We start from the raw sequence: 19,186 nt of genomic DNA on the forward strand, positions 1-19,186 counted from the left end.
GGCCTGGCTCAGCCGGCCGTGGGTCCCCAGGGGTCCCCCTCTCCACCTCGGAGCTCCGTCCAGGAACTGGGGTGTGTGTGAGAGACAGACGAGGGAGGGCAAGGGGTGCCGGGGTGGGGAAGCGAGGTCTCAAGCCCCTTCCCTGGGGACATGGGCCTTTGCTGGCTATATCTGGGCCTCCAGATTGTCCCCTGCAGGAGAATTACCCACTGCCGCCATGACAGCCGGGGGTACTGAGGCCTCACTGCGTGCCGAGTGTGTGGTGTGCAGGCACTTTCCATGTGTCCTGAGGACGTCTCATCTCTTTTATTCCTCCTCCAACCCTGCATCCAGGTACCATTTTCTCTATCTTGTAGGTGAGGAAGCTTAGCTCAGAAAGCTTAAGAAACACGTCCAAGTTCACACAGCTGGGAAATGGTGGCACCCCGAGTAGTTGAGCTCCAGAGTTCCCTTCCCACCCACTACTCTGTGACGCCTTCCTCCTTGGAAAGACGAAGGGCGGAAGGCAGGGAGAGGGGCAGAGAACGTGCACACGACGAGGGAGGACGTGAGCGAGGCGGAGGTGTGTCCCGTGGAGGACCGTGTGTGACACACGGCGCTGTGTGTCCCGCGTGTGCTTGACGGCAGGTGCACTTGTCCATGCCACCCCCCCCAATCACACGTCTCTCTAGAGTCTGTTTGTAAGCCTGGGCTCACGTGTATGTGGGACGCTTCCCGTGTCTGTGCGTGCATGCGTCCATCTGAGCGTGTGTGACCAGCGTCAGCATCCATCCGGATGTCCAGGCCTGTGACCCTCCCACTCCTTCAGTGGAGACCCTTCCCCCACACCTGAAAGGCCACAGAGGGAGGAAGAGGCCCAGCGACGGGACAGCCGCTGGCCCTGGGCCCTGGCTCCCCTCCCAGCCCCAGGGAGAGTTAATTAAATCCCCTCCCAACAAGTGTGGTACTTAGAGCTCATGGTTCGGCTTCAACCCGGCAGCTGAAGAGGGTCCTGCTGGGGGGGTGCGTTTGTGGGTGTGTGGGGCTGGGGAGTGGGGCCTCTCAGCTCCACAAACTCACGGGGCGTGGAGAACGGGCTTCCGAGAGCTGCCCGCTCTGCCCTCGCTCTGTGACTGCTGCTCTGGGGCTGCGGGAGCCGGGGGCGTGGCAGTCCCCTGCCGCCCGCCCGCCTGGGCAGGGCCTGCTGTGGTGCCCTGAGCGTGAGGACTCTGGCTCTCTGTGTGTGACTGTGCTTCTGAGTGCGCGCGCATGTACGTGCGTGTGTACACCAGGGACACTGTGTACCTTGCTGCGTGCATACGAATGACCATACATGTGAGTGACAATGTGTGCATGGTGCCCTGGAGTTGTGCAACGTGGTGACCCCGATTCACGGACCCCAAGTTTGCATGTCCAAGACATGTGCATGACTGTGCGTCCCTGCATGTCCTCTGTGTGTCTTGAGGTGCTCCTGAACGCGGGTGTGGTGAGCATGTGCCTGTGTGTGTTTGTGTGTAACACGAAGCCAGGAGCGGCAGGGTAGCCTGAATGACACCCCTTGCAAATAAATGTGACAATGAAATATAGCCCTGGAATTGCTTTGGATGCTCCGTCAAGCAGGCGACGCAGAATAGGTGAAGTTGTAAAATGTCCCCTGGGGAGCTGCTCGGCTGAGTGACAGCGTTCCCGGCTCCCGCCTCTGCCCGGCTCTCCCCCCGAGGCTCCGGTGCGGGTGACACGCAGCCTGGCCACAGTCTGGGGCCGTGGGGCTCCGCTTCTGCAGTCTGTTGAGGGGGAAAGGCGGGGTGACCGGTCAGGGCCCCTCCCTGCACTTTTGTCTCCTCTCTGTCTTCGGAAGGGAGAACGTGGAGCAGGGCTGTGTCCGGGCACTGGGACGGGCTCCCTGAGGACAGGGCCACGCCTCCCTCTCAGACTGCAGCTTCAGAGGGCACACCCCTGCTTTCCTCTCGGGGCTCCCTGTGGGCAGGGATGTTCCCCTAAGACTGGGGGACCCCTCAGGGGAGGGCCATGCCTGCCCATGAGACCAGGCAGGTCCTGGGCACCCTCCAGCTTGGTGCGTGAGCATCCTCGCACGCTCGTGAGTGCGTGTCTGCTTGTGGATTTGGAGGCTGGAGAGCAAAGTTTGCAGGGGCCTTAGCTTTGGAGACCTGGGTTCGAATCCCACATGTGCTAGCTCACCAGCTGTGAGCTCCGTGAGGCAGTAACAGTGTCCACAAAGTCAGGGTGCTGCTTACGGCTCCAAAGGCCCAGTGGAATGCCTTTAAAAAAAAATCACAAAGATGACTTCTGCTCACTAAGCCACATGTCCTCCCAGGTGACACCTTGTTCTAATCCATTAGCTCAAAGGCGCCTTGTTGAGTTCTTCCCTGGGTGCCGGGGGCCTGCACGGAGGGTGTGGCAGGGACAGATGACACGTGCCCTGGTCAGTGCCTGGTCCCCGGCGAGCGCTGCGGGGCCAAACACCCCCTCTGGCGGGGGCTTCTGCTTGCTATTAACAGTGCCAGGGCCTTCCCCGGGTCTGACAGCTGCGTGGGGGACACTCTGGTTTCTTTGTTTCGTCTTGGGTGGCCACCTGTCCTTAGAGATAGGTGGAAGGATGGATCTAGGTATCCGTCCTCGTGTGTGTGTGTGTGTGTGTGTGTGTGTGTGTGTGTGTGTGTGTAGACGGGAGGGATGGGGAAAGGTGGGAAGGGAATCTTCCTTTTCCTCTTCCCTCAAGCTGGGTCCTCTCAGTCCTGTCGGAGACACCAGTCCTCTGTCCGCTGCCCTTTCAGGGACTCTCCCTGCGTCTCTTTCCGTGCACAGGGGTGCCAGGTGGTGTGGTTGGGTGTAGACACTGCACGCGCAGAGGGAAGCCTTTGCCATCTGTCTCGCACTTCAGGGGCAATCCTCAAGGAGGCCTGTCCTGAGACAGTGAGGTGCACAGAGCCAGAAAGACCATGTGACTTCTTCACGGTGACATCCCTAGTTCCTGGCACATAATATCTGCTCAATCAATGTTTGTTTCATGAATTGTGTTACGATACCTGGATCCATCCTTCCATGGCTGTGGCTTCTAGCATTGTGCACGGCATGACAAAAATTAAGACGGAGGTAGCGCGGCTGGCAGAATGTTCTGGAGGTTTTATTGACAAGTAGCGTTTTCCACAGGATGAGGGTTGGCAGAGTCTTAGGTCCAGCTGGGTTCAGAGAGAAAGGTTTTCATACAACCTTTATGAACCCTAAGGACACGATAACTTCTATCTTCTACCAATTTCGTCTCCCTCTCAGTATGACATCCTGGCCTCAGCAGGCGACCGTGTGTGGCCATGACTTCTGCTCTCTGTCCTGAAGGCTCTTAGCCCAACCTTTAATCTTCCGAACTGGCCGTCAGTTGACCCCTCAGTGCCCTGATCCAACCTAGAAAATCCCCGAATTCTAAACTATGCATCTCAGACACAGGGAAACTGGCATGGGCATGTCCCCACGGTGCCCTGGCTCACAGACGAGGGCGTGGTCACGGGGCCTGGTCTGGAGGCCTCTGGGTCACCCGGGTGTGTATTCTGGGCCATTTAGCTGCACCAAAGGGAAGCCATTGTGCAGATGTCTGATTGTTTCAGACCGCTCTAGCTTCCCTCAGGAAGAGAATGAAGCGTCGGCCCACGCCTCGGTCGCTGTAATTTCATTTTCATGTTAGACTATTGTCTGATGAATAATTACACACCTCAGCAGAGCGCGGGAAGGACAGACTGAAGGGGCGCGGGGAGGGAGGAGCAGAGGGGCCAAACGTACGGGCTGTGGCTCTTCCACTTCATGGCAGGTGAACTCGGGCAAGTGGCTTGGCCACTCTGTGCCTCAGTTTCCTCATTTGTAAGACAAAATTGGCACTTTCTGTGGTTTTTGTGAGCCTGATTATGAGATTATGCATATAAGGTGCTAAATTCAGTGTCAGGCAAAATGTTAGCTAGTATTACATCGTTACATTCAGGTGTCTGCGTGCATGTGTGTGTATGTGACGGATGCCTTTGAGTGAGTGTGTGTGTATTTGACAGTTGTGTACGTGTGTGTCATAAACAAGTGTGTGCATATGTAATGGACATGTGTGTGTGTAATAAACATCTGTGTGTACATGTGATGGGCACATGTGTATTGTGTGTCTGTGATGGACACTGTGTATGTATGTGATGGGCGCCTGTGTGTGTGTGTGATGAATATGTGTGTGTGTGTGTGAAATGGACACCTGTGTGTATGTGTGTTGAATGCCTGAGTGTACGAGTCTGTGATACGTGTGGACACCCACGTGTGTCATGTGATGGATACTGTGCATGGGTGTGTATGTGATGGACAGCCAAGACTGTGTACGTACGTGACGGTGCCTGTGCACGTCGAGCTATGTATATGACAGTGCAAAATGTAGGAAAATGGCACTTGACAGGGGATTGGGTTCCCATTTCTGCTGCATGCTTACTATGTGCACGACACTGAGCAGACCATTCTGCCTATTTTCTCCTCTGTAAAATTGGGACAAAATGATAGTGAAAATCATAGTAATGTTCAGTGAGTGCTTACTGTGTGCTCAGATAATAAACCTCATTCTGGCCATCCCACAGGGCTGGCCTTAGACTCGAGGGTGGTGGAGAACTGCTTTACACACCAAGACGTCCTGGCCACGCAGAAGGGGATGCGGACGTACACACATGTGTGTGCACAGCACAGTGTCTTCCAGGTTCAAGGCCAGGCTGAATGCGCACACACCTGTGCATGGGCAGCCCCGCCCACATGGGCACCCACGTGTGCCCGCTCACGTGGCCACACCTGTGGTTTCATTTCACACATGTGCTCACACGTGTGCACCCAAGTCAGTGCACGCTCACGGATGTGTCCCCACGCGGGCATACGCACACATGTGTGTGCACGCACCTTCTGGCACTAGCCCTCTTCCATCCGATCACTGGCTCACTAGCACCTGCTCACTAGCACTGGCACACACCCTTACAACTGACAGAGGCTGACGCAAGCCATTCCCTGAGTGGCCTTTCTAGCCAACAGGCGTGTTAGCTGGCTGGGGCTGCCACAGCAGTGTGCCACAGACGGGGTGGCTCAAACAACAGAAATTCACCTCCTTACAGTTCTGAAGGCGGAAAGTCCGAGATCAAGGTATTGCTGGGTTGGCTTTTCAGAGGCCTCTCTCCTTGGCTTGTGGATGGCCGTGTTTTCCCCATGTCTTCACACAGTCTTCCCTCTGCAAACTTCCTCTTCTTATAAGGACACCAGTCAGATTGGGTTAGGGCTCACCCTACGGCCTTATTTTAACTTAATCATTTCCTTAAAGACCCTCTCTCCAAAAACAGTCACACTCTGAGGCACTGGGGGTTAGGACTTCAACACATAACTATTATCCCATAATACCAGGAGAGAGAAATTCTCTAGAAGAGTGTTCTCTGTAGAGGACACCTTAATCCAGCCCTCAGGTTCCTCACCTGTAAAATGGGCTCAGTAACCATACCTACCTCATGGAGTTGTTCTAAAAATTAAATCAATCTATGGGAGGTTCTTAGGTTAGTGTCTGGCACATAGTAAGTGCTCAATAAACACTAGCTATTTTTTATGATAATTTATGATGTATTATTAAGAGTTTTATGTTTGCTTTCTCCTGAATCCCTGATGTGGCACCTGTAATGAATGGTGGGTCCAGCCAGCCAGGGACGGGCAGTGAGGCAGGAGCCTCTGAGGTGGGCTTCCTGCTCAGCATGGATAGAATTGGGAAGTATACCCACGTCTGTGCTGGAGGACATGACCTTGAACTCATAGCTCCTAGACTCTCTACCCACCTTGCTGAGCAGGAATGCTCTCTGTAACCCTCTACAAGCATTTGCCAGCTTTTGTTTGCATGCCTCCAGTGACGGGGAGCTCATTTCTTCCCAGAGCGACTTTGCCAGATGGTCTTTCCCGGCTGCTGCCCTGAGCCACAGTACGTCCTGCCCATGGTTCCTCCTTCTGTCCTCTGTGGCCACACAGCAAACCTGCTCCCATTTCTAAACTGTTTCCCTTTACCTGCAAGCCTCCAATAGTTCTTTTTTTCACAGGAGCCGTGGCCCAGCCAGGTCCTTAGCCTATACAAGTGAGGCAGACATTTAAAGAAAATGTTAATGGCTCTATTATTTTTCTTGATTTAAAATGTAATACATGGTCATTAAAAAGAATTCAGACAATGCAGGAAAATAGGAAGAAGAAAGTAAAACCACCCATCACCCCAGCAACCAGAGATAACCAGTGTTAACGTTCTTTAATTTAATTTTTGAATAGGCAATACATTCACAGGATTCAAAATTAAAAATTATAAAAGGGTATTATTCAGTGAAAAATTTTCCTCCCACATTTCTGTTCTCTAGTCTGAGTTTCTCTTCCCACATATTAAAAAAAGTCATCAATTTCTCATGTATATTTCTGGAGCTATTTTAAGATACATAATGCTATTTTAAGATCTTTTAAGGCTGGGCGTAGTGGCTCACGCCTGTAATCCTAGCACTTTGGGAGGCTGAAGCGGGAGGATCGTTTGAAGCCAGGAGTTTGAAACCAGCCTGGGCAACAGTGGGATGCTGTCTCTACAAAAAAATAAAATAATTAGCTGGGTGTGGTGGTGCGATCCTACAGGCTCCGCTACCAGGCAGGCTGAGGTAAGGTAGGAGGATCACTTGAGCCCAGCAGTCTGAGGTTGCAGTGAGCTATGATAATGCCACTGCACTCCAGGCTGGGTGACAGAGCAAGACCTTATCTCAAAAAAAAAAAAAAAAAAAAAGATCTTTTAAGATACCGTAAGGCTATTTTAAAAGATTTTAAAGAATGGTTTAAGATACAGACATTTACGTTCCCTCCCTCCCCCACCTTTCTGTTTCTGTCTCTCTCTTTCCTCCCTAGCCCTCACTTCTGTTTACTGCTTTCTTGGTTAAACAGCATACGGGGAACTCTTCTCCTACCAGTTTCCAGAGGGCAGGCCGTTCACCTTCTGTTATACTTTGTCCTCTTGGTCTAAATGCATTGTCCTGAACTTTGGGAGTCATTTGACATTCTGTTGGCTCATTCAGCTTTATGTCATCTTGTCATCTTCAGATATATTTGTCATGCAAATTTGCAATGACCCTGTCTCATGACAAAGCCTCCAAACCATTTAATCAACCCTCAGCACAGCTTCAACCGACGTATGATAATATTTTACCCAGCCCACACTGAACAGAAATCAACACTGCTCTCTCGGAAGAGCGTCAAACGTGTGCCTGAAATATCTTTATCGCTCTTGGTCTCATCATCCCAGAAATGATGTGGATGTTAGCAGGATATAACTTTTTAGAGCGAACTATTGTTGGCTCCTGGTGACTTCTTTTTTCTTCCTGAGATGTTAACAAATGACCATGACCACAAAATGGCTCACAGTGAGTGCTCTCTGCCTGCCAGGCTCGGTTTTGAACTCTTTCATGTTATGTTATTTACTCCCGAAAACAACCTTATAAGGGAGGTGCTATTACCATCCCCACTTTATAGGCAACAAAACAGTCTCAGAGAGGTGAGGTTACTTGCCTGAGGCCACACAGCTTGTAGGAGGCAGAGCCATGCCTGGAGCCCAGGTCTGGGGTCTGTTGGCTTTGTGTTGCAGGCTTCTGCCAGGGATTGGCACCAAGTGTCTGCCTCTGCATGGCCACTGTCCTGTTTGGCCTGCTTGGCACAGTGGTCCAGGTCTCTTGATGGGGTCTCCTCTTCACTGGGCTCCAGAGTGACCCACATGCCTCTTACGTCAATCTCCCTAGTGCAGTTTTGGGGAAAGAGTTTTAATTCACAGGACCTGCAGCAGCAGGTGTGAGCCAGGTGACTTATGGGGCCAGGAGGACTTACAAGGGATTGGGGACAGTGTAGTCAAGGGTGATGATTAAGGGTACGGGCTCGGGAGTGAGATCGCGTGGATTCCAGCCAGGTTCCATCTCTTACTGCTGTGCATCCTTGGACGAGCTATTAACCTCTCTGGACCTTAGTCTCCACATCTCTGCAGTGGGAAGAATAACTGAGACAATGCATGGAAAACACTGTGTCAAGGAAGTGTTCTGCAAATGCATCCTCATGGTTACTGAGGCTGAGCTGTCAGACTCAGCTTCCTGGGCCTTCCTCTCTTACAGTTTCCTTGATTAGTTCCTCTCTGATGGCTCAGTTCAGGGTGATCAACAGATTAGTAGTGGGGGCGGGGCAGGGCAGCCAGAGACCCAGGCCGTGCTGGGGGGTTGGAGGCCTGGAGAGAGGGTCGGCCCACTCTGTCCTCTATCCTGCCACACTGTCCCTTCCCCATCAGCCCCTGAGGAAGTGGGGTCCCCAGTCCCCTCAGAAAAGGGTGGTTCCCAGATGCACCCTCCCGGCCCCCCTGCATTGCTCAGTCTTTCCAGGTTTCTCGTATTTCCATGGAGACACTGGCCTTCTGCCCAGCCCCTTCTTGGATCAGGGGTCCCCTGGAAGGGACCCTGTGTCCTCCATCAGATTAGACTCCCCAGGCCCTGACTCTACCTCCCTTTCATGCAGGGATCCTCAGTGATGAGTCTGTATCTTCCGCTCTCCTCCACCCCCAATTTCCCAGAACAGGTGCCGGCTGCCACCTCCGTCTTGGGCTGTCCTACTGCAGGGCTGTGTTGTCCCTCTCAGAATATCCGAGAGAGAGGTTGTACCTCCCCAGCCTGGGCCCCCAGGGACATGAGTTGGGTCTTTCCCCTTAGGAAGCTTCTTGAGGGTCGGAAGTGTATCTCTCCCCCACACTTGAGATGCTCAAAGATAGAGGTGGTATCTTCCCCCCTCAGCCTGGGGCTCTGGGGAGACAAGGGCTGTGTCTTCCTCTTCAGACCGGGGGTTTCCCTGGGATCGCGTGGGGTCTTTTCCCTCATGCTGGGGTTCCCGGGCAGGGCACTGTCGTAAGGAGGCTGCTCCTCCAACAGCCTGGCCGGGAGTGCCGTGCCAGGCAAGAAATCGAATTCCTGCACATTAACAAGTCAATCATGGAGTCTTAATGAGGCCTGAGTAATCTCAGGCCTGCATGTAATTAAATAGCTGTCCTGGTTCTGATCCGCTGGAAGTTAATCATGGGGGATTAGGAGGTGTCAGCAAGGAACTTCATTAAGGCAGGGAGGGCGGGGCCTGGCCAGGGGCGGGTGGGGGCTGGCGGCAGAGTGAGGGCGCTCTGCCCTGAGTCCATCAGAGGTGTGGGGATGTGGCTGCACAGCTGCAGGGGGCCTTCTCCTCTGCATCAGGGCCAGGAGCCTCCCCACCCTCAGTCCTGGGGAGCACCCCTCCCCCCAGCCCGCCCTGTTCCCCCCTTGCCTCGGTCTCCAGTCCAGGAAGCTCAGGGAGAGGCAATAGCCTACAGAAAGTGCTGTGCACCCTGCAGGGCGAGCGCAGGAGGGCTCTGCAAGCACCAGTTCCCTCCACCCTTCTGGCATTTGTCCCTTCCCTCCCACTGCCACTGGCACCCCCCTCCTGCACCCAGGAAGCCCCTGCCCACCCCTCTGGCTTCCGGTTGGTTCTGGCTAACGGAGGTTTCTGTCAGGCTTCATCCCGGCTGGCTGTTAACTCTGTGGCACCTCCACACACAGGGCAGGCCTCAGGGCCTGGGGCTGCAGCCCTTTGCATGAGTGTCTGTTCACGCCAGAACCTGACTGCTCACCTGCCAGGTGATCCCGAACCACAATGGGGTGTGCATGTGTGTGGCGGCATGGGGACAGGGTTGGGGGCAATGCTGATTGGACACAGCCCCACACAGGATCAGGGCAGGGATCCACCAGAGGTGAGCAGTGGGGAGACAGCAGCAGTCGGGTTTGGATCTCCAAGGCCGCAGCTGGGACAGCCCTCCAGATGAACGAGGGGCAGAATGCCCACTTCCCCAACTGGCATCTGGCCTCAGCGTTCAGGAAAGTCCTGAGAGGAGGTGGCTTTGGGCTCCATGTGCTAGACAGAGAGATTGTGGTTTATGCAAAGCCCTCAGCTGGGCCCTGGGGTGTCACCGGGAAGCTGGACAATTCTAGTGATGTGGCTTGGGACTTGGGATGGGGTCTGGGCTCTAGGGAGTGGGGGTCCTAGGGTCAGAGGTCTCTGCAGTGTTGAGCTCTGGATGCGCTGGTGAATGTTTTAGGACTCTCCAGAGATCCAGAACCAACAACGCTGATTGGTTATATAAGTATAACCAATTACTTAATAATAAATCTCTTTATTTGACATATAATATGTAATATTCAATAGAGATTATTGTTAGGTCCGGAGCTGAGAGAGACACACACATGAAGCCTCATGTGCAGCAAAATGCTGTTTATTTTGAGTATCTGGGTGCAGATGGGTGGAGGCCACAGAGCATCCACCCTGAGGGAGGGAAAGCTTTGGGTTTTCTGGAGGGTTTCTTTGGAGGGGGGTGAGTACCTGCGCCAGAACAGCTGCTGCAATAATATTTTTGAGACAACCAATTTCTGGGACCCCTGCTTCTGTCTCATCCTCTAGAGATAAGGGAAGGGGGTAGTTCTGTCCTTATCAGGGGGGATAGGAATGCCACAGCCGTGTGTTAGATTTTACGGGGACTCTCCAGACTCCTACGGCTATTGTTTCACAAACCTTAGTTTTCTTTTCTTTCTTTCTTTCTTTTTTTTTTTTTTTATTTCTGCATATTATGGGGGTACAGATTTTAAGGTTTCAAAATGCCCTTTCCCCCCTCTCCCCCCAAGTCTGAGTCTCCAGCATGACCATCCCCCAGATGGTGCACATCTCACTCATTATATATGTATATACAAACCTTAGTTTCTATTAACCACATTTGGTCCTATACATACGTTTCCAGTTCCCACCTGGAACAAACCTAACAATTATTTTATGTATAAAATATATAATACACATAAAATATATAAACATGTAGAGGTATGTAAAAAGAGATATATCTTATATATGAAGATATAAAATCACATATATATAGAAAGAAATTTATTATAAGTAATTGGCATCTGTGATAATGAGGAAGGAAAGAAGGGAGGAAGGCAGGAGGGCATGTGGAAAACAGACTATTTGGTAGTCAGACTGAGACCCTGGCCTTCTGGAAAAATAACACTTACTGAGAATTTACTTGCAAGGTTCTCACTGCCAGTGCTGTGACATGGTGCTGTTACTCTTCCCGTTATACAGAGAGGAAACTGAGGCACAGAGAAGTTGTCTGAAATCACTCAGCTATAGAGAGACGGAGATAGGATTTAAATTCAGGGAGTCTGGTTAGAGCCTGTTTTTTTTTTTTTTTTTTTTTTGAGACAGAGTCTCACTTTGTTGCCCAGGCTAGAGTGAGTGCCGTGGCATCAGCCTGGCTCACAGCAACCTCAATCTCCGGGGCTCAGCGATCCTACTGCCTCAGCCTCCCGAGTAGCTGGGACTACAGGCATGCGCCACCATGCCCGGCTAATTTTTTGTATATATATTTTTAGTTGGTCAATTAATTTATTTCTATTTTTGGTAGAGACGGGGTCTCGCTCAGGCTGGTTTCAAACTCCTGACCTTGAGCAATCCACCCACCTCGGCCTCCCAAAGTGCTAGGATTACAAGCGTGGCGCCCGGCCAGAGCCTGTGTTTTTATCATTGTTCTGGACTGCTGCTGAAAGCTGGATTTATTTATTTATTTATTTTTTGAGGCAAGGTCTCACTTTGTCACCCAGGCTAGAGTGCAGTGGTGTCATCACAGCTCACTGCAACCTCAGACTCCTGGACTCAAGCGATCCTCCTGCCTCAGCTTCCTGGGTAGCTGGGACTATAGGTTCGCACCAACACACCCAGTTAATTTTTCTATTTTTTTTTTTTTTTTTTTGTAGAGATGGGGTCTCACTCTTGTTTGGGCTGGTCTCACACTCCAGAGCTCCAGCCATCCTACCTCCTGCCTTACCTTGGCCTCCCCAGAGCCCTCATTTTAACCACTGTTGTCTCCCAATTTCCTGTTTGCACCTGACGCATGGGGGTGGGCTGGCCCCATGCTGTTCTCCACTGCTGTCAGGTGGGGCGGCAGGATTTCTCATGGGCTCTGCTCAGGTGCCTCTCGCAGCCTTCCAGGAAGAGGGTACCCCCCAGCCATCCTGGGGTGAAGGGTGGCTCTAGGTGAGGAGCCCAGGACAAGCACTAGCTGCCTTGCAGGTGAAAGAGGGGCTGTCACCAGCTCAGTGCCTGACTCACTAGCCTGGCCCCCTCGTCTTCCTCACACTGAGAAAAGAGAATTCTTTCTTAAGAAAAGCCACATCAGAGTGGGTGAAATTGGGGCCGGTACAAGTCACAAGAGGATTCTATTTGAGTTTCTTTAGTCAAAGGGAAACTTCCATGACTTTTTTTTTTTTTGAGACAGAGTCCTGCTTTGTTTCCCAGGCTAGAGTGAGTGCTGTGGCATCAGCCTAGCTCACAGCAACCTCAAACTCCTGGGCTCAGGCAATCCTTCTGCCTCAGCCTCCCGAGTAGCTGGGACTACAGGCATGTGCCACCATGCCCGGCTAATTTTTTTTTTCTGTGTATATTTTTAGTTGTCCAGATAATTTCTTTCTATTTTTAGTAGAGACAAGGTCTCACTCTTACTCAGGATGGTTTTAAACCCCTGACTTTGAGCGATCCTCCTGCCTCAGCCTCCCAGAGTGCTAGGATTACAAGCGTGAGCCACCAATCCTGGCCTGACTTCCATGACTTTTGAGGACTGAACCCCGATCTTTTTCTTTGTCCCAAAATTCCTTTCTAAAGGGGCTTGTTGAGTCACACCTACACATGATAAAAATCTCAGTCAACATGTTTTTATTATGTGGTTTACTTCCCAACCCGATTCTGGTATAGCATCACATGAAAGTAGAAGACCCTTATCTTAAGCATTCCTAGTCTTTTGGACATGGCCTCTTTCAGCCACTTGTCAACTAAAGAATCCCTAAACCCACCTATGACTTGTAAGCCCCTGTTTTGAAATATCCCACCTTTCTGGGCCAAACCAGTGTATGCCTTCTATGTATTGATTTACGAGTTTACCTGTAGTTCCTGTCTCCCCAAACCAAACTGCCACCCAGCCACAGTGAGTGCACTTGCTGAAGGCTTCTTGGGTGTGGCTCTGGGTCATGGGCCTCCAATTAGGCTCCAGAAGAAACCTCCTTAAACTATTTTACAGAGTTTGTGTTCTTTTCCGTTGATACTTTTAACCTTTGTTATTTGTAGCAGACATTATGCTACATCTGATAGGTAGCTTCATCTCTCCTTCCCGGACACAGGGAACACCACGCTTCCAGCCACTGTGCAGTTTAGGCAGGGCCATGGGATAGTTCTGCCAGTGCAGTAGGAGTGGAGGCACTTTGTGTCACTTCTGAGCCACAGCCTTTAGGAACCTGGTCGCTCACTCTTCCAACTCTGGGGCAGCCTTGGAGGTCTCATGTTCCTGATGGTACAGCTACAATGGCAGAGTCTCTCTTTGTCAGCTTGGGTCCCTGAATTTCACTGTGAGAGGCAGAGACTGCCCTTCTGCTGAAGCAGGCTGAGCCGGCAACGTGGGCCGGAAGGAAATCTTTGTTGTGTTATGCCACCGAGGTTCGGGGGTTAATTTGTTACTGCAGCTTGGTCTAGACACTCTTGACTAATGCTCCTTCTCATCTATTTTGTATATCTTCAATATTAGTGGCCCATATCTCATTTGCCACCGGTGGGAATGGAAATTGGTACAACCTCTCTGGAAGACAATTTGGCAGTATGTATACATGAAAAGCCCTAAATAAGTGTATTGTCTTTGATTCAGAAATTTCACTTCTAGGAATTTATCCTAAGGAAATAATTGGACAAGTTCAAAAAGTTGTATGGATAAGGAGGATATTCATCACATAAAATGGTGAGAAATTGGATCAGCCTAAATATACCACAAAAGCAAATTGGTTAAATAAATTGTGATTCAGCTCTACAATGGAATCCTAGCTGCTGCCAGTGTTACATATTTATTGACAGAGAAAGAGAGTCACACTCTATTGCAGTGGATGCATAATGTGAACCCATCTTTGTTAAAAAAAATTTGCATGAAGAGAGTCTAGATGGTAGTCAGCAAACATGTAACAAGGGTCCTTTCTGGGTGTGGAATCTCAGGTGGTTTTACATTTATTATTTTTATTTTGCCTATTTAATTTTTTTCCTCAATGATTTTGTACTAAGTGTATCAATTAAAAATTAAATGGGAGGAAAAAGTGACTGAGGAATCATGGACAAGTATACCTTTAATAGTCACGATTTTCTCATCTATGTAATGGGCATAATCATAGCCACTTCACTGGTGGTGGTGAGGATTCCATTAGAGCAATTAGAGCACTTGGCACCTACTAGCGTGCTTAAAATCCACAGCCATTGTTACCAGTCATCAGTGAACTAAGGGCCCTTAGAGGCTGGTTGGTTCATTAATTAATTCATCCGTCTATCCATCCATTCAATAAGCGTGTCCTGAAACCTACTGTGTGCTGGCCACGCACTGGATAAATATAACAATGGTAAGAAGAATAGCAAACACTTGTATGGCACTTAGTAGTGCCAGGTACCATTGTAAACACTTTCCACTTGTCAACTAATTTAATCTACACACTAACCCTATGGGGGGTACCATTCTTAGTCCCGTTTTTTTTGGATTAGTAAACCGAGGCACAGAGGGGCCAAGTGACCTGCCTGAAGTCACAGAGCTAGGAGGAGGCAAAGCCAGGCAGTCCACACTCTCAGCCACTGGACTGTACCACCTGGGGAAGACAGAGGTGGTATCTGCCCCTCTTCTGGGTCCCATCTTGCTCCCAAGCCAGGAGCAGCAGGGCTAAGGAGGGAGGGGCCCTGGCTGGGGGAGGGGCAGATCTCAGAGGGAATCTGAATATTAGAGGGGTGATTAGCAGGTGATTGGGAAATTTCTACCATTATGAAGCCCCAGGCCAAGCTGAGGGATGCGGGTGTGGCTGTGTTAGGGGAGGGAGTGGCCGGACCTTGCCTCTCCCCTGGCTCTCTGCACCTGGCGTTGGGTGGGAGCAACAATGGCCCGTATGGACTGTGTGGCCAGGTGCTAGTAACGCGCCTCCCTGCATTATCTCCCTTCCAAGTACTAACCAGGCCCGACCCTGCTTAGCTTCCAGGATCAGACGAGATCGGGCATGTTCAGGGTGGCATGGCCGTAGACATGCAGTATCTCGTTTCATCCTCATGGCAACACTGTGAAGCAGATGCTATTCTGCAGAACACAAAACTGAGGCTCTTGGAGGTGAGGTGACTTACCCAGGGTCTCACAGATAGTAAGTGGGAAGCTTAGATTCGAACTTGGGTCCTGAGCCCCGCTGAAGATCCCTGGGGCCCATATGTCTCCTCCACCTTCCATCCACCCTCACAGGGGTGCTGGAGACATGAGGGGGGCAGGGGACTTCCCCTTTTGGGCACATCCTTGGCAGCTGTGGCTGCCTCTGCAGTTGCCCTGGGCCAGCTGTCCCCGGCCATGGAACATCATCACAACAGGGCAGAAGTAGGAGGGGGACTTGGGAGACATGGGGACCCAAGATGGAAGTCAGCTGGGGGGAGACAGAGAGTCCTCCAGGAGCCCCAGGTAGCAGGATGGAAAGGAAAGGATGGCCCATCCCTTGGGCTGCCCCCATGCTGGAGCAGCACTCATATTATCTCCTGCCATCCTCCCTACCATGCTGGGAGGACGGGATGATTACTCCCATTTTACAGACGAGGACATGGGGGCTGGGGGTGGGTGATGGGAGCTGCAGGGAGAAGGAGCTCATCCTTTTGACTCTGAAGCTGGGATGCTTGTCTTTGCGCCAGCTGCCTCTGCTGGGATCCCACCGCCCCTGGAAGGCACGCTCTCAAAGGAGCAGCTACTGTCTCATGGGAGTGGTGGAGTGTGACCTGAGGCTGGGGTGGAGTGAAGGGACAACGGTCCCCAAGCGGTGGTTGGGGGTCCAGGACACTTCTGGAGCAGGGGAACATTTAAGGGAGCAACCTTGGCCCCACTCCCCACAGTTCAGTCCCTGGGTGTGGTCTGGGCCGCAGGGGCTGCTCCAGCCCTGGCAGCAACCTGCTCGTGTGGTCCTCCTGCCCTGCAGGTCCGTGACCTTCCATCAGGGGCTGCCTGCAGGTTTTCCTGGGGCAGGCGGCTTACCCTCAGAGCTGCATCACTATTGGCTCATTCCTCTCATTAAACAAACAAGTTAGGATTAATCCTGCTGTAAACAAATTTCTCAGCAGCCACTGCCTTGTGTACCTTCTCCTCTTCTCAGCAGAGCCTCTGGGCAGATCCATCGGTCCTCCCCTTCACCCACTTCTTTCCTCCTGTTCTCTCTTGAGTCTACCACTCAAGAGAAAAGAAAACACTTGTTAATACAGTGACTCGTACACAAATACTCACAGCAGATTGATTCATAATAGCCAAATATCCATCAGTGGATGAATAGATCAACAGATTGTGGTATATCCGTACATGGTATATCCGTACAACATCCGTCAGATGTTGTCCCCCGATGGTCCACTGAAACAGCTCCCGCCCAGGTTCCCAGGGGCCTCTACGTTGCCAGCTCAGTAATCAATTCTCAATCCCTGGTGGCATTTGAGAGCTGATCATTGTCTTCTTGAAACACTCTTCACTCAGCTCCTAGAGACCTCACACCCCGTTGTCCTTCCACCTCACTGGCTGCCCCTCCTCAGTCTCTGGTGGGTCCTTCCCCAGCCGCTGACTGTCGGATGGCCCAGGACTCGGTCCTCGGACTCTTACCTTTAGGGGGTTTGTGTACATGGTCTTCTGGGTGCAGGGGGCTGGGCCGAGTGACAGTTCATCCTTACAGATACATTGTCACTAGCTCATTCTTAAAATGTCCTGGACAGCCACTGTCCCCACTCCCTAGGGGGTTCTTCTTATCCCATGACTTTATTTTTATTGCTGCATTTTTTAAAATTGAGGTGTAACTGACATACCATAAACTGCATGCAAAATGCACAGTTAGGTGAATATTGGCACACATATACACAGCCCTGAATCCATCATTGCAGTCAAGATCCTGAACACAGATATCGCTCCCAAAAGTTTCTTCTTGCCCTTTTGTGATTCCTCCTTCCCACACATCCCTGCCCAGCCTATGCCCAAGCAACCACTGGTCTGCTTCTCATCATTATGGACAAGTTGGGGTTTCCTAGAATCACTCAGTATGTACTCTTTTTTTGTCTGGCTTTTTTTTTTTTCATTCAGTATAATTATCCTGAGATTCATCCATGTTATTGTGTGTCTCCATAGTCCTTTCCTTTTATTGCTGGGTAGTATTTTGTTGTACGGATATACCACAATCTGTTGATCTATTCGTCCACTGATGGATATTTGGCTGTTACGAATCAATCTGCTGTGAGTATTTGTGTACGAGTCACTGTATGAACAAATGTTTTCTTTTCTCTTGAGTAAGTATCTATGAGAGGAATGACTGGGCTACATGGTAGGTGTATGTTTAACTTTATAAGATACTGCCAAACTGTTTTCAAAAGCGCTTGCACCGTTTTACCCTCTGCCAGCAGTGTATGAGAGTTCCAGTTGCTCCACATTCTCAGCACTCGTTATAGTCAGTCTTTCAAATCTTAGCCACTATATAAAATACTGTAAGCATGTCATGGTATCTTATGCTGTAATTCTCAGTGTTGAAATCCCGAAAAATCAAAAATCCCTAAAGTCTAAATCTCTAAAGTCTAACATCCCTAACATCTATAATCCTGAAAATCACAATTGCAGGAGTCCTAGAATTTCACAAAGAGCAGCACCATGCAGAAAATGACTGTAAATGTATTCCCGGAGGAGAGCCAGGTCCTAAAAGAACAAAAGCAGCTATTCATCATGATGCAAGACTGCAGAATGGAGTTAATGATCATGAAGTCGGGCAGCTCTTATAGACTATCTCTGTGCAGTTGCCCAGAATCTATCCCTGTAGTGCACGTTTTCATATGTTGAATTTTCTTTTTAGTGTTTTGTTTTTCTTTTAATTTCTTTTTACTATTTTAAATTGTCAGCATTATTTTTTTTACAATTCTCTATGCTATGTATTTCATCTTCACATCATTTCCAATACTGGAGGTGTAGATTGTGTAGAGACTTTTAGAGAGTTCTAACTCATTTTATCCATTTCTTTTGCAAATTTGACTCCACAAAGTGCATTTCCACAACGTTGATTTTGTGTGTAAGCATTGTGATATATGTAAAAACGTTGACACTTCCTCAATAAATGAAGAGGTGTCCTTTTTATACATCTGCATTTGTGAAAGATGAAATTTCTTAAGATCTTGGCTCTTCGGGCAACTGCATATGCGGTGGAGACCCACCTGAGTTTTTGATTAATTTTGATTAATGTTTGCTATGTATTTTATGAGTCCTCTATCAGACAAATGCTTAGCAAACATTTTCTCCCATGTCTTTTAATTCTCTTAAAAGTGCCATTACAACAGAAGTTTTTAATTTTTATGAACCTCATTTGGCAATTTTTTCTTTTATAGATTGTGTTTCTGGTATTGTAACTAAGAAATCTTTGCCTAAACTAAGGCCACAGAGATTTTTTCCTATGGTATCCTCTGGGAGTTCTGTAGTTTTTGGTTTTACTTTTAGGTCTATAGTACATTTTAAGTTAATTTTTGTGTATGGTGTGAACTATGGATAAAGGTATGTTTTATTTTACATGTAGATATCTATTTAATAGCGTCATTTGTTGAAAAGAGTAGCCTTTCTCCACTGAATCGACTTTGAAACTTTGTTTAAAAAAAAAATATATATATATATATTTCTGGACTCTATTTTGTTCCATGATTCTATATGTCCGTATTTATTCCAATACCACACTGTCTTAATTAATTGCTTTGGCTTTATAATCAATCTTGGAATCAGGTAGCATTCATCATTTATCTTTATTCTTCTTTTTAAAAGTTGTTTTTTCTGTTCCAAGTCCTTTGCATTTCCAAGTAAATTTTAGAATTGGTCTTTCAATTTCTGCAAAAAATCCTGTTGTGGGCCGGGCGCTGTGGCTCACGCCTGTAATCCTAGCTCTTGGGAGGCCGAGGCGGGCGGATTGCTCAAGGTCAGGAGTTCAAAACCAGCCTGAGCAAGAGCGAGACCCCGTCTCTACTATAAATAGAAAGAAATTAATTGGCCAACTGATATATATATAAAAAAATTAGC

The sequence above is a fragment of the Microcebus murinus genome, chromosome 2, assembly GCF_040939455.1.
Source record: "Microcebus murinus isolate Inina chromosome 2, M.murinus_Inina_mat1.0, whole genome shotgun sequence".
Taxonomy (NCBI): domain Eukaryota; kingdom Metazoa; phylum Chordata; class Mammalia; order Primates; family Cheirogaleidae; genus Microcebus; species Microcebus murinus.